The sequence below is a fragment of the Oxyura jamaicensis genome, chromosome 13, assembly GCF_011077185.1.
Source record: "Oxyura jamaicensis isolate SHBP4307 breed ruddy duck chromosome 13, BPBGC_Ojam_1.0, whole genome shotgun sequence".
Lineage (NCBI taxonomy): Eukaryota > Metazoa > Chordata > Aves > Anseriformes > Anatidae > Oxyura > Oxyura jamaicensis.
In genome coordinates this window covers 9,700,979-9,714,002 of record NC_048905.1, presented here as the reverse complement: position 1 = coordinate 9,714,002, position 13,024 = coordinate 9,700,979, and the positions used below count along the sequence as shown (strand labels likewise).

Here is a 13,024-nt window from a genome sequence, read left to right as displayed (position 1 = left end):
ACACAATTAAGCTATCCCAACAGGAACCATCTTCAGTGTCTCAGCCGGAACATGCTGTTCCTATCACACCAGGTAGAGCAGCTCCAGTGTCATCCAAAGTCTTCAGCTAAAGAAAGCACATCCTCATTTGTCTGTTTGAAAACAAATTTAAATCCAACAGGGAAAATGCCACAGGAAAGTGAACACAGAGGAGTAAAAATTCAAGAATAAGAGCTGAGGAAAAGCAGTAATGATGCTACATCCGCATCTGTCTATATTGGTCGAATATTAATGCTTTATGGTACATTAAGATGCTGTAAATTTTTATTTATTTTTTACTTCTTCACCAGAAAGTGTCTCTGTTAAAAGTCAGAGATGTCATTCACTGTTCTTGTAACTGATAGATGGCTGCACTCAGGACCCCTGGTAGAGCCTGCATCCTCCCTGCCCTAATTCCTTCCCTTTGCCCCAGATCTTTATACACAGTGAGAAATTTTAACCTGGCAAAAGGGTTAGCAGTACAAATACAAGAGACGGAAAGAAAAGAGATGCACAGAGATGCAAATATCTTGTCCAAATAGCAGAGAAATTAAATAGCCACAGAAACAAGCTTTATCTGGGGATGCAAAACTCCCAACAATGACCAGCCGGGACTGTAACTCAGCTGATGGGCAACTGTGGTACCTCACAATCAACAATGAGCAGCAGTTCTTGTTTTCATTAAAGGGCTGAATTATTTTGCTTTTCTGTAGGATAGAAGTTTATTTTGGGGCCATTACTCAAGAGTAGATGGCATCTGCCATCTACACAGCAAAGTGTACCCCATAATAATGTGTTCATGTTCCTACTCCCAAAGTCAATGGCAGATACAGGAACAGACCCAGCTTCAACTCCCAGTTCAGTGTCCTACTCACTAGACCACAAAATTGTTTTTTTTTTTATATAGACAGACATATAAAGATATGGATGGATGGCTCAAAGCCTGATTTTATTGCCATATGGACACCTAAAAATTAGCGTTTTAAAATGTAAAGGATTTTAGCTCCTGCATACTAATGAGTTCCGTCTTTTACAATAAGACAATAATGAAATGACCTATAAAAGCAGTTAGAAACAGTAACAGTGAGATCTAAGATAGCTTCAGGGTTAAAATCCTTCCCATGACTACAGAGGCAAGCACTCTTTCTCATCATCATTTGCCTGCCCTATACAGCACAGCCATGTCAAATACTACAGAACTACTGCTTGGTCAAGTACCACACACATTGCTGTCCATTAACCTAAAATCGTGACCTGCTTTACATTATTTCCTCTTGCAAAATTCCTGCACCTTAAGGGGAAACCTCACAGCTCTGTCAAAACCAGTTTCAGATCTGGCACTTCTGTGTGCAGACTGACACCCCCAGTGATGCATCTAAAATATCTGTAGAGGACATTTTTTCCTCACCCTGCTAAGATTTGTGATTTCCCATTGGGTTTTGGTGTTCTCGCACACACGCTTACACTGTAACAAAGTGCACTTTCTAAGCTATTGTAGATATTCCTTGTGACAGCAAGCAAAAGAGGGAAATGATGTAAAGCCACACCACGCCATCGAGCTCACACCAGGAGAAGTGAAACATATGTCTCCAACAACATAAAACGCACTGGGTAAAATTCGCAGCAGTGGGTCTCCCACAGATTTCCAGGAACCGCAAACATGATCTTTGTGTCTTGCCAAGCTCCCCAGATATGTTATCCATCTGGGGGAATGTAACTCTAGAATTGCCAACCATGAAGGCCGTAATTGTGTTTTCTCCATTAATTTTATATGCTGTGGTAAGATAAAATGCAGCAGAGAATGTCCCTGACGCTACCATATTTTGAGTCTTTATGCAAAGACATGAAGACAGTTCAATAAACCTGTTGGGAAGCTGGCAGAAATGACAGCACAGAAAACATGGTTGTCACTTGCATTTGCAGATGAAGTCCTTTGATGCCTGGAACCAATAAGATGGAGCAACCACTAGTAGAGTAAGTTACAGTAAGTTTCAAGAGCAATTTGAAACTTTGAATATCTATTTTCCTGGAAGTTTTGTTATGTCAGCATTTCCAGTGAAACTGAAAGTCCATGAAACTGTACTTAAAAAAAGAGCACAGGCTAATCCACAGACACTGACAACTTTTTCTTTTCTCTAATTAATATACTTCTTTTCTTCTTCAAAGTCTTAGCCTATTTCATTACAAACTCAAACAGGGGACACTTTGATCTAAAAAAAGGTGTTTTAGATCTGTGCTAATTAGCAGCTGTCCTTAAATATTTTTACAATAAATTTGATGAAAAAATATGTTATAATCTGTCATGCTTCCTGTATGCTTAAAATGAGAAGATCATACATGAAGATAATATGATATGACATATCATCCATGCATCATTGTCTTGGACATACTGAAACAAAAAAATTAGAGACATGAAAGTGAAAATATAACAAATACAGTCTAAAACAACTGGTTAAGAAAGTCAGAAATTAGATATTGCTATGACCATGAATGATTGTTTTCAAATCACAATACAACTTCCATTTAAAAATAAAAGGAATGGAGAATGTAATCAAATTCTACATAATTTTATTTAATTTTTGTTTGTTTGTTTTTGCCAGCAGCAAAACATTTTTGGCAGGTTCTCATTGTAAGGACCCATGTGCCTGCTAGACACAAAGGTCTTCCACAGTGCAACAGGCCCTCAAAGAGAACTGCCTGCCCTCCAGCTCCACCCTGCAGCCAATATATAAATCAGGAAGGTGACCCAGGGCAATTGATGAAAGTCTGAGCTACTGCAGGAGGTACTTTGGAATAACGAGCTGCTGCACTACAAAGACTGCTCAGCTGTATGGAGGCAACCATCAAGGCAAAGGTACTGCTGGGGGCATCTGGGTGAGGAGATGATGGGTGGTTGAAACACTTTGGCTTTTGGATGCTTTGAAATGTAGTATATATTTAAGAAAGGAGTTGGTGACCCACTACTGTCTTGATGGAGGAAGGTGAGAAGTGGGTGGCTGGAGTGGTTGTGACCTGTTTGCTTTTAGAGCTTAGGCTTTATCTGCTGAAATAATCATGCTTTCTCTTCCTGTATTGTTTGATCTTAAAATTCTCTGGAAGTTCTGGAAGCGTTGCCTGGTATTTTCTGTCTTTAGGGTGCTATGAGGTAGCATGCGGCCGCTTCTCCTATGCAGGAGCAGGGGTGGCATCAGTCAGGAAGCAGGTCTGAAATGCAGGTGGTTTTCTTTTTTTTTTTTTTTTTTTTTTTTTTTTTTTTTGTATAGCTCTGACTAGAGAATTGTAGTGCTCTCTTTTCAGTCTGCAGAACTGTAGGAGAAATGTATCATAGAATATTACTTTGCATATTAAAAATATGCTTTAAATGCCTTGCACTAATTCTAGCATTTTTCTGCAGTACTTTTTGTTTTAAGATGCTTAAAGTATGAATAATCAGGACAGAAGGAGTAGGTCAAGGGATCAGGCATTACATATCCAGAAAAAACAGGAAGCAATAGCATTTGGAAAACAAAATTATTTCCTTGAATGAACTCTTGACATGGATGAGAATTAACTTTGCCAAACCCAGATGGTGCTGCAAGGAACAGGGAAGTTAATTCTTCCCATTGCTGAAGTGCAGTGTAACCTATTTGTCCTTTATCTGTCCTCGTTACATGGTGATGAGATCAAAGCTGACATCTGGCTGCAGTTTTGCTGAAACTGGGCAAGTGATACTCTCTGCTGAATTCATAAAGAGAAAATACATTTGGAAAGCAAAGCTACTGGGGCTCCCTCACAAAAGTTTTAGTGTTTGGAAAGTATTTTACATACCATAGTAACTGCTTCTGCTTTTGATACTGTGTTATCCTAAAAGCTAATGGATTAAACATGATTAATGGCCTAAAACATATTCATCATATCAGCCTCGTTGGTATATTAAACTATGGTCAATTTTCATGACAGTCTGGTATTCACATCTGTGAAAAGAGATTACAGAGTGCAATTGTACTTCAGTGTTGTGCAGCCCATGTTATGCTCCACTTGCAGAGGAGAGAGACTCCTCTAATTCCAGCTCATTCTCATTCTATAGTGCAAGCTGTCATGATGCACACATTTAATTCTTGAGGGCTGCAGTTCAATGTCAGTGTGTTGCTCTTGATAGATGAAATGAACTCAGCCTGGTATAGCTGTGCTAAACACTTTAGATATAAGTAATAGAAAAGGTAGAGAATCAGGTCCATAGTGTACCAGAACAGCATTTAAAATGTGCTTTTCTTGTTGAAGATGATTCTTGGCTGCATCCTCCAGGTGAAGCTAAAGGGTCTTGTGCTGGAGCAGAGCCAAGTTCTGTAAGAGCTGGGAGTGCTGGCAAAGGCTGGCTTCTCACTTCTCCACAGGCTGTGTACAGAGCGAGGCTCTTATCTGGCCTTTAGGTTGCATTTAATCTTTGTAGCTGCATTTCTAAATCCTGAATGTCTGAATACAAGGTGACAGTGCCTCCAAGAAAGCAGAAACAGCATGGTTCTGAATTTTAAGTAATACTATTTTCTGTAACCACTTCTGGGATGTGGTATGTCCTTAGTAGGCGTACATTTATAGTTGTGGAATTTGTTTTTCAGCTTTCAAACATTGCCTTTTGTATTTTCTCATCACTGTAATGGCTGTGGTTACTTGTAGCAAGGGTCTTGGCACTTACAAATGCCAGTATGTCTCTAACTGATAAGTAAGCACCTGAGCTATCATAGGTATTTGAGTATTTCATGGCCATGGGTTTGAGAAGGGCTGAGCATGGGCATGTCTGAGCATCCAGCTGGTGACTATGGTGCAAGGCAGCACGTGGTGGCCAACAGATGGGCTTCCTCTATCAGCCACCTGTTGAGCTTATCAAGCCATTTTTTTTTTTGAGGTTCTTGAGCCTATGAAAAATGTAAGGAAAATACGTCATCTTTTTTCTTGTCCTTTTAAGGCTGAAGTGTGCTTTTAAAATCAGTTACATACTACAAGCAGGTGTGTAAAAGCTGCCTTTGGAAAAGACCTCTGTGACTGGGGTGGGGTGAAAATTAAAATGTGAATGTCAGGTTTTTGTGGGAGAATGGCCATGGGGGTCGACAAGCCCCATGGTGATAACGTTGGACTCTTAACGATGAGGCCAGCAGGAATGTAAAGAGTTTAGAAGGAGCAAAGAAGGGTGATTCAGGATCATTGCGGTCTCTTGTTCTCCACTTGTTCTGCTTCGACTGCTTGTTCTCCAGCTGTTACAACATGGAAGTTGCTGGGGGTTTGCTGTTGCTGGGCAAAGTTGTTGACCAAGGAATAGAAAAGTACTGCTGTGGGGCAAATGCTATAAGAAGGGAGCCTGTCCTCAATAAGAGAGTTAAGTTATTGTCATCAATAAAGTAGTAGCAGTTACTGAGTCTAAAAAAGCCCTGGTGTCCGTGTGGTCTTCACGCCACAGGCTTTCTTTAGGCATGTGACATTTCTTTAGGCTACTTTAACATTGCCTGGGGCTGTAATTTGGAAAGGGTAATTTTTTGGCCCTCCCATGTCACTTAAGATGGCTGTGAAATTGCAAAAGACAGGGTTAATATTCTCAACTTCTACACAAATATCATTTTTTAAGGAAAAAGTGGTGCTGCATAGCTAGCTTCAGATGTGCAGTTATTGTATGTCCTGAGTATGTAAATAGGATCTTAAATGATCATTTTAGAACTGATTAAATGGTTCTCCCCCATTAGAGTGAAGCCATTCCTAGGTATGAAGGTAGTATTAGTGTACTAAAATGACTTGTGAAGAGCACTTAGTCCTCATAATAGAGGACTATGTTGCTTGATCTCACAGAAGATAATTCCTGGAAGGCAGATGGGACTACTAAAAATGCCTACCACTTTTTTCCTGATTTGTGAAAGGGGGGTGCAATGGTGGTCCCTATACAATGCAAAGCTTGTGTCTGTCCTTTATCTTTAGGGACAAATTAAGTTAGTGGGTGTGTAGAGGGCGTATTCCTCTACTAATATGGGCCAAATTCTTTCTTGATATATCCCAATGAAGCATATTTGTTATTATGCTTCCCTAGCAACAAGAAATAGCAGTAAGAGAAGCAATCTATCCCAGGCACACTTCATGGGGAGATTTAATATACCTTATTAGATCAACACAGTAATGCGTGTACTATTATTTACATGATATGTTTGGGAAATTAGAGACCATAAAGTTATTTCTCTATTGCCTTTCCCTTTTTAGACCTGAATTCAGAGCTTTAATCTTTACACAAATGATTGCTGTTCTCTGAAGGATTTCAAATATTTTGTGAAATAAATCTTAGCTCACTGAAGTTTGTCAGCTTCCTCAGAGTGTCTGCAGATGATACCAGACAAATGTCTACTGTTAGCCTCTAGCTGAATTTAACATATAATCTAGGTCTGCAATTTGTGAAATGTCCATCTTTCAAATGAGACTGGTTCTCAAAACCAGGCTCTAAATATTTCTGAGGTCTGGACGAACTTGAAGCTGGAGCCATACTCAGGCTTTAAGCTCTCCCTCTAATACTGACATGAAGTTATCTTGGGAGGAACACAGAGTGGTCTAAAGAATTTAGAAAGGTCTTTGTTCCTTAGCACTCAGACACATTGAAAGCCTTTCTGGCTCTCTTCCTTCTCTTTGCTTGGCTTTCATAAGATCTTATGATCCATTTCAAAGAAAAAGCACTTCTTCAGTCCTTAAACATTTGAAGAAATAAAAGCAAAGAGCTTAAAAGTTCTGTTTACTCAGTTTTCCATGTTAGGAAAAAAAAATCAATCATGTTTAGCTCAGTTTTCAAGTGGAAGATGTCAGGGATTTGCCTCATGTGGTTTGAGACCTTTGTAGTAGAGGATGGAGATCTGCCGTCGGTCAGAGGCTGGTGTCAGGGTAAAGCTGACAATCCATATATTGGATGCCATATGTGGGGACACATCCATTCTAGTGTTAGCAGGCTTCTGGAAGCAGCATAAGAGGGGTATTCAGGGCTGGGGCTTTCTCAGAAAAATGTAAATAAAATATGAAATGTTTTTGTGCGAAACTGTTTTGTGAGAACTCGTGAAGGTCAACTGTTCTACACTGCTGCTGAGCTTAGGTGTGTTTACCCTAAGCAGTCTGCAAGTATTTTGTTTACTGTCTATTCATTGCCAATTAATCTGGAACCACAATACTGCCTTATTAATTATGAATAGGCACCCTACCTCCCCAAACCATGTCTGGGTCTGGTTCAAGTCACGCTTTTCCTTCCAGTTTTGAGGTAACCCCCGTCTCAGGTGCTTCTCTTGTCTCTCATTTGGTTAAGTGAGATCAGAAACAAACCCTCAAAACCCAGCATCTGACTATCACTTGAAAAACAGTTTGCTGCTTTTTACTTCTATTCAGGTTTGGCCAAAACAACTCAGTAGCTTTTAGAGGCTTTAGGATGTGCCTTGGGATCAACGTTTAAATTACACAGGTATTTCAAATAGCTGCTTTGCATTGTTCAGTGGTAAGATAATGTTGAGAAGAAATTCTCAATTCATTTCTTACAGCTATTTTATTGCAGAGAGCAGAACTTTCCATCAGGCACATAGGATACATGTGATCACTTAAGAAAAAAGGGTAAATAAAAAATAATAACCAAAAATAACTATAAGAACATGCCACGTTGTTAATTGTCCTTTAATGTTTTCAAAGCATTTGCACTTCAAAACACGCTAATCTGTCCACTTTGATTTATTTTTATTGAAATACAAATCAAACTCAAAGCCCATGGGAAGGGGTATTTTTTTAGCCTGTGGCAGAGAAATAATTTTAATTTATTTTAAATCTGTTCTCTGCTCCTTTGTTCTTGTTCAATCAAAATACATATGGATTTCAATGGGGTTTGTTCTACTATGGAGTAACTGAGGACTGCAAAAGTTCTTTGACTGTAGCTCAGTAAATCCCTTCAAGTCTTGAGACAAGGTCAAGAAACTGCCCTACTTCCATGATTACGTGAAAAACTATGTGTTTGTGGAAAATGAGGAAGCCTAAGGGGAGAAGTGCTTTGATAATTACATGACAAGCTGAGGATGCTAGTGACTGACTGGGCCATTTGCTCCAGGGAAATGCAGAAGGAGTTCAAGGAGTTTACTTCAGGGTATTTTCAGCATCTGCACTGAGTACAAAAGCAGCCTGTGTCAAGTGCCCAAGTTTCTTACAGTGAAGTGTCTGCAGTTGATGCTAAGCATCTAAACCATAAATTCCCCCATAATTCTAGAGAAAGGAGCTGTCAGAAATAGGTGCGTTTTGGACATCTACTTTCATTTTAACAAGCTATCACTTTCCAAGTTGGGGGGGGGATGAGGAGACAGACACTTGAATTCCTTATTCAGTTGATCTAGCTGCGTGTTAGACAAGACCCTAGGAGCCCAAGGGATGACAACCAAACTGGAACCCTGAATCCCTCTCTTCCTCTCCCCAGTGAAAAGGAGGCTGCTGTTAGAGGTGGGAAAATCATTTGCACGCACTTTGCCTGCTGTGGTTAGCAGTTCAGAAGGAAACTCTACCAATTCATTGCATATCCCTGGGATTTGATATTGTTCAATGCCTTCCAAAAGGCTGTCTCTCTGGTGTTTAAAAAAAAAAAAAAGTTTTGCAATAGAAGACTTCTGAAATCCCTCAAGTAAATATTACTTGAGTGTTGCCAGGTCCTAGCTCCAGGCCGGATTGCACTGTGATGAAAGGGATGAAATGAAAAATGGCAGAAGACTCCATGTATGAGGCAAAAAACTGCAACGTCTTTTACATATATTTTCCCCTCAGTGCTTTTTTTTTTTTTTTTTGTGAGCTAAAAGCTTACCTTAAATCACATTTGACTTAATAGGCAGATATCATCGTGGTACTCATGGCCATTGCCTGTATTTCTTATTTCTGTGGGTCACTTCCACCAGCAGGTCAGATTCATAAGACTGAATATATCAGAAACACTTTATTCACCTCTGCCAGGAGAGGCATTTTCCTAAATTGCTAATTCCCACCTCTACCTCTCTCCACCTGCCTTGCCTGGATACATATGTGAACTGACAAATGTCTCTCCACTACCACCGCATTCTCTGCATGTGGAGAACATTGAACACTTCTCAGATCAATTAGTATTTTCAGCACAAAGGCAAATGATAGTTCTGTCCTCTTTGGCTATGGATGGAATGGGAATTAGTTAATTGCTAAATTACGAATTAGGGAATGGGAATTTAGGGAATTAGCCTAAAGACTCTATTTTTCTGTTGGAATCTGGTGTTTTTTGTTGCCATCCTTAATTCTTTTCTAATGTGTTGTCCCATGACAAAACACCTGTTAACTGAAAAAAATTCCAGAGCAGGAGTGTATTGTCTTCAGTAGTGTCTAATGTTGAGTGTAGGGGTGTTAATTCTTACGTGCACAAATCTGTGATTACTGTGTCTCCCTTCTCTTTGCTCCCAAAGGGAATAGGCCAGTGCAACAGGCTTTGTGGTGGTGTGAAACTATTTATTTGCATGTGCACAGGTATGTTGCAGTATGTTGTAAATGCAAAAGGACTTGTGCTTTTTTACATGTGCCTCTGGAAGCAAGTGTTGTGCCTGTGTGCTGTGGGCAGTACATAAGGGGGAATGTGCAAGGAAGATTAGCAGCCAGAGCATGTGATTTTGAGAAAGACGAATGGCAGAAAACCTGAGTGGAAATTTACAGCTGCAGCTGGAGACACTTGAACTATATCAGAGTAACCTCAATAATTCTGTTCTCTGGAAGATGCAGCAAAGGACTAGCCCATTTTTTTCTTTCTAATGAATAATGGAAAAGGCACTCCAACATTACTAATTAGGGAAGATTTTATTCTGGAAGACTTTAATAGGAAGCATTAATAAGCATCAACTTGAACAACATTACAGGAGCATGGAGATGTGCAGAGAAGCTTAAAGTGCAAGGCTCTGGCAAAAGCTGACAATGAAGGAAGTTGAAAAGCTGTCCAAAGACAGCACAGAAAAGAAGATTCTTGCCTAATTCTCAGCCTCATGAGAGGTACTGAGATCATTTTCAGAACATCTAATCAAATACATGCAGAAGGGACCTTTACACCTGATTTCCTGAGAAGGAATGGATTTCCAAGCACTGAATGTTTATGGAACTTCAGTTGCATAGCACATTCTGGGACTGGTGCATGGGCAGACTGTTTAGTAAGAACATCCTCTAAAAGGACGAGACCACGCTCTTTGTACAGAGTGTAAAGGATATCAAAGAACCAGTAGTAAAATGTGGGACCTGTTTAATCAATGGACTTATACATGGAGAGCCATGTGCAGCACTGGTAGCATTTGCCACTTAAAATAAGATCAGTACTTTGTTCTTTACTGCTGTGCATGTACTCTTCTCTTACCACTGCCTCTTTGTGTAAAGGAAGTCTAATATAATCCAGTTCACATTAGGTGTTATCTTCTGGACTGTGATAGCTATGCTGATCTTTTGCATTTTATCTGAGGCACATTCCTATGATTAAAAAAAGGTTGTTCAAACTAAGGTTTTATGGTAAAATATCGCCTATTGAAATGGTGCTGCGGGCAGCCCAGTTATCCTGATGACTTTGCCCCTGAGTGACTCACTTGGGAAGTGTAGTGTGAACAGGAGTTCAGCCTTTTTTGAAATACTAACTACTTCTGATTGTCTTCTAGTGGGCCTAGGTCTAGCCCAGGTTTTATCCCTGGGAGATATCATTTGTGTATCTGCATAGACGTGTGGGTGTCATGCAACTGCAGAGATGTGAGGAGTTGGATGCGTCTAAGCATGGCAGACAGGTCAGCACTGAAATTTGTGGACCTCTTAGTTATTGGCTGGGTTATTACAACAGGCTTTTCTGTTTTGCATGAGTCATTCTAGGACCTGTATGAAAGGCCTAGACAGAAGTAAGCAGGGTATGACTTACTCTGCATTTTGGGGGCTAGTCACTTTTAATTGTACCCATAACCAACAGTGGGCAGACCACTTGTCTCAAGAGTCTCAAGCATTAAATTTTCTGGTTGCTCATTGTTATTGGGGAGCTAAGGAAGTGATGTTTTGACTAAATGTCAGAACATAAGTAATAGTGGCTGCTTGCAGCTAGCACACTGCTGTTGGTTTTGGAGGACAGAATATACTCAAACTAGTATGTCTTTGAAATATTGTATCTGCCACTAAATATTGCAAAAAAAAAAGACATGTTTCAAGGCTAGAATAAGCCAGATTTATGTCATTTTCACCACTGGCTATACCTCCGTGTATTTGATTGTCTCAAGCACAAGCACAACCATATCATTTGGAATAGTTCAAATGTGATGTATCACAGCAGACTGGGGTCCTAACACAAACACTGTTGAAGATGAATCTTCCCCCTTTTAGATACTTACATGCTGTATTTCTCACAGGCCTTGTGTCTGCACTTGCATGTTAGATGACCAAGGTACAGGAAGAAAACTGTGTTCTCTGCTGTTTAAGAATGAACTTTGACAAAATGGACAGTTCTGACTTCTGACTCAGTTAATCAGTTGCTGAGAACTGTGTCCTGCTGCTTTGTGAGTGTCCATCATCTGTCTTCAGCTAATGAATTTCTCTGTAGTGGAGTGTTCTACCTTCTGCTATATTTTCAGTGGCAGAAGTATATCCAGCACAGGAAAACTCCACTAGAACTTAATATTGCAGTGAAAATCATGCTAAATTTTGAGGACGGACAAATTCTAGATCTACAGAGCAAGCAATTCTTTTTCCTGATTGTGCTGACTGAAGCTTCAGAAGAAATCTCTTTAGAAGAGGTAGTGTGATTCCAGAGGTCTACTTGTGCTGACTGATACTCCAACACAATTTGGAGGTAATGTCTTTAGAGAAGGTGACAATGGGATGAATTGGTCCTGTACTAAACAGCTGGATTCAATGCAGTTGGGACTCTAGCTAAGAACCCTGATGAATTTGGCCTTTTTTCTAGGATATCTGCAACAACATGATTGTCCATATCATGTGTACCTTCATGCCCTAAGGAGTTTGCAATGAAGTTGTTCAGGCATCTTCTTTTATTTAGTTCTGTGGTGCCACTGCAGTTGATTGCTTCAGCTGCTCTGACTGAAGCAAAAAGACTTAATAAAAAGTGAGATGAAGTACTCAGTGAAACTTCCCTGGAGTGGGTGGGGAGGTGAACTGTGACTGTACTGCAAGGGGTTTGTCTTCCCTTTAGGAAATTGTATTTTCACAAAGAAAGCCTAACAGGAGTGTACCTGCTGGTACACATCTTTGAGCTCTGTATTGGAATATCTTTTTCTGGACAGAGCTTTTCATTTAAAGAAGTAGATTCATCCCTGGTATGAAAGTTCTCTAGACATAATACTGAGCCTCCTTATAGCTATCATTGGAGAAGACTTCCATGGAATAATTCACCTTTATCGAATACAGATCTCTAAAGCAGACCAGATGTGTATGCCCTCCCCAGACAACTTGGTAGCTTAATAAAATTAGACAAATTAGTCCCCACACTATGTACATCTATGCTGCCTCACAGTTGCTACATTAGCACCTACAGCAAGGTGCCCTTGATCCTAGTTATTCTGCATTTATAAATATTTGGTGCATCAGTGACTCAAACCCACTAACTGAGGCAGTTATCTGAAGTTAGAATTGATTTTCTTATCCCTGACCAGTGAATGTTTTTCTAAGACTTGTCAACTCAGTACTGCTTAGGAAACTCATCAAAATGTCAGGCTTACTTTGAGTCACAGCCTGAATGAGAGCAGTTATGTCCAGTCCCATATTCTGCATAAGACCCAGGGAGATGCTGCCATGAAAATCTCTGGAAATTCATTTAGGTTTAAAAGATATCCCACTTGATAAAATAAACTACTGTGAATGCCTGCTTTTTGTTTACAGGTCCTCATGCCAGGAATCTTCCCTGAACCTGAACTACAACTTGAGATAATAGATAATTTGCAATTAAATATTGTAAGTGGGCTAGAGATTTCTTTTTGCCATTGGAGATCACACTTCCATGCATTGCTGCTGT

General features: G+C 39.9%; 1 long non-coding RNA gene across 1 annotated transcript; it reads left to right on the top strand.

Moving 5' to 3' along the window:
- The first annotated feature begins 502 nt into the window (after nt 1-502).
- Nucleotides 503-12,135, top strand: LOC118174049. Its single transcript, XR_004754516.1, has 3 exons — nt 503-2,002; nt 2,619-2,872; nt 11,406-12,135. It is a non-coding gene; the product is annotated as an uncharacterized LOC118174049 (long non-coding RNA).
- The last annotated feature ends 889 nt before the right edge of the window (nt 12,136-13,024 follow it).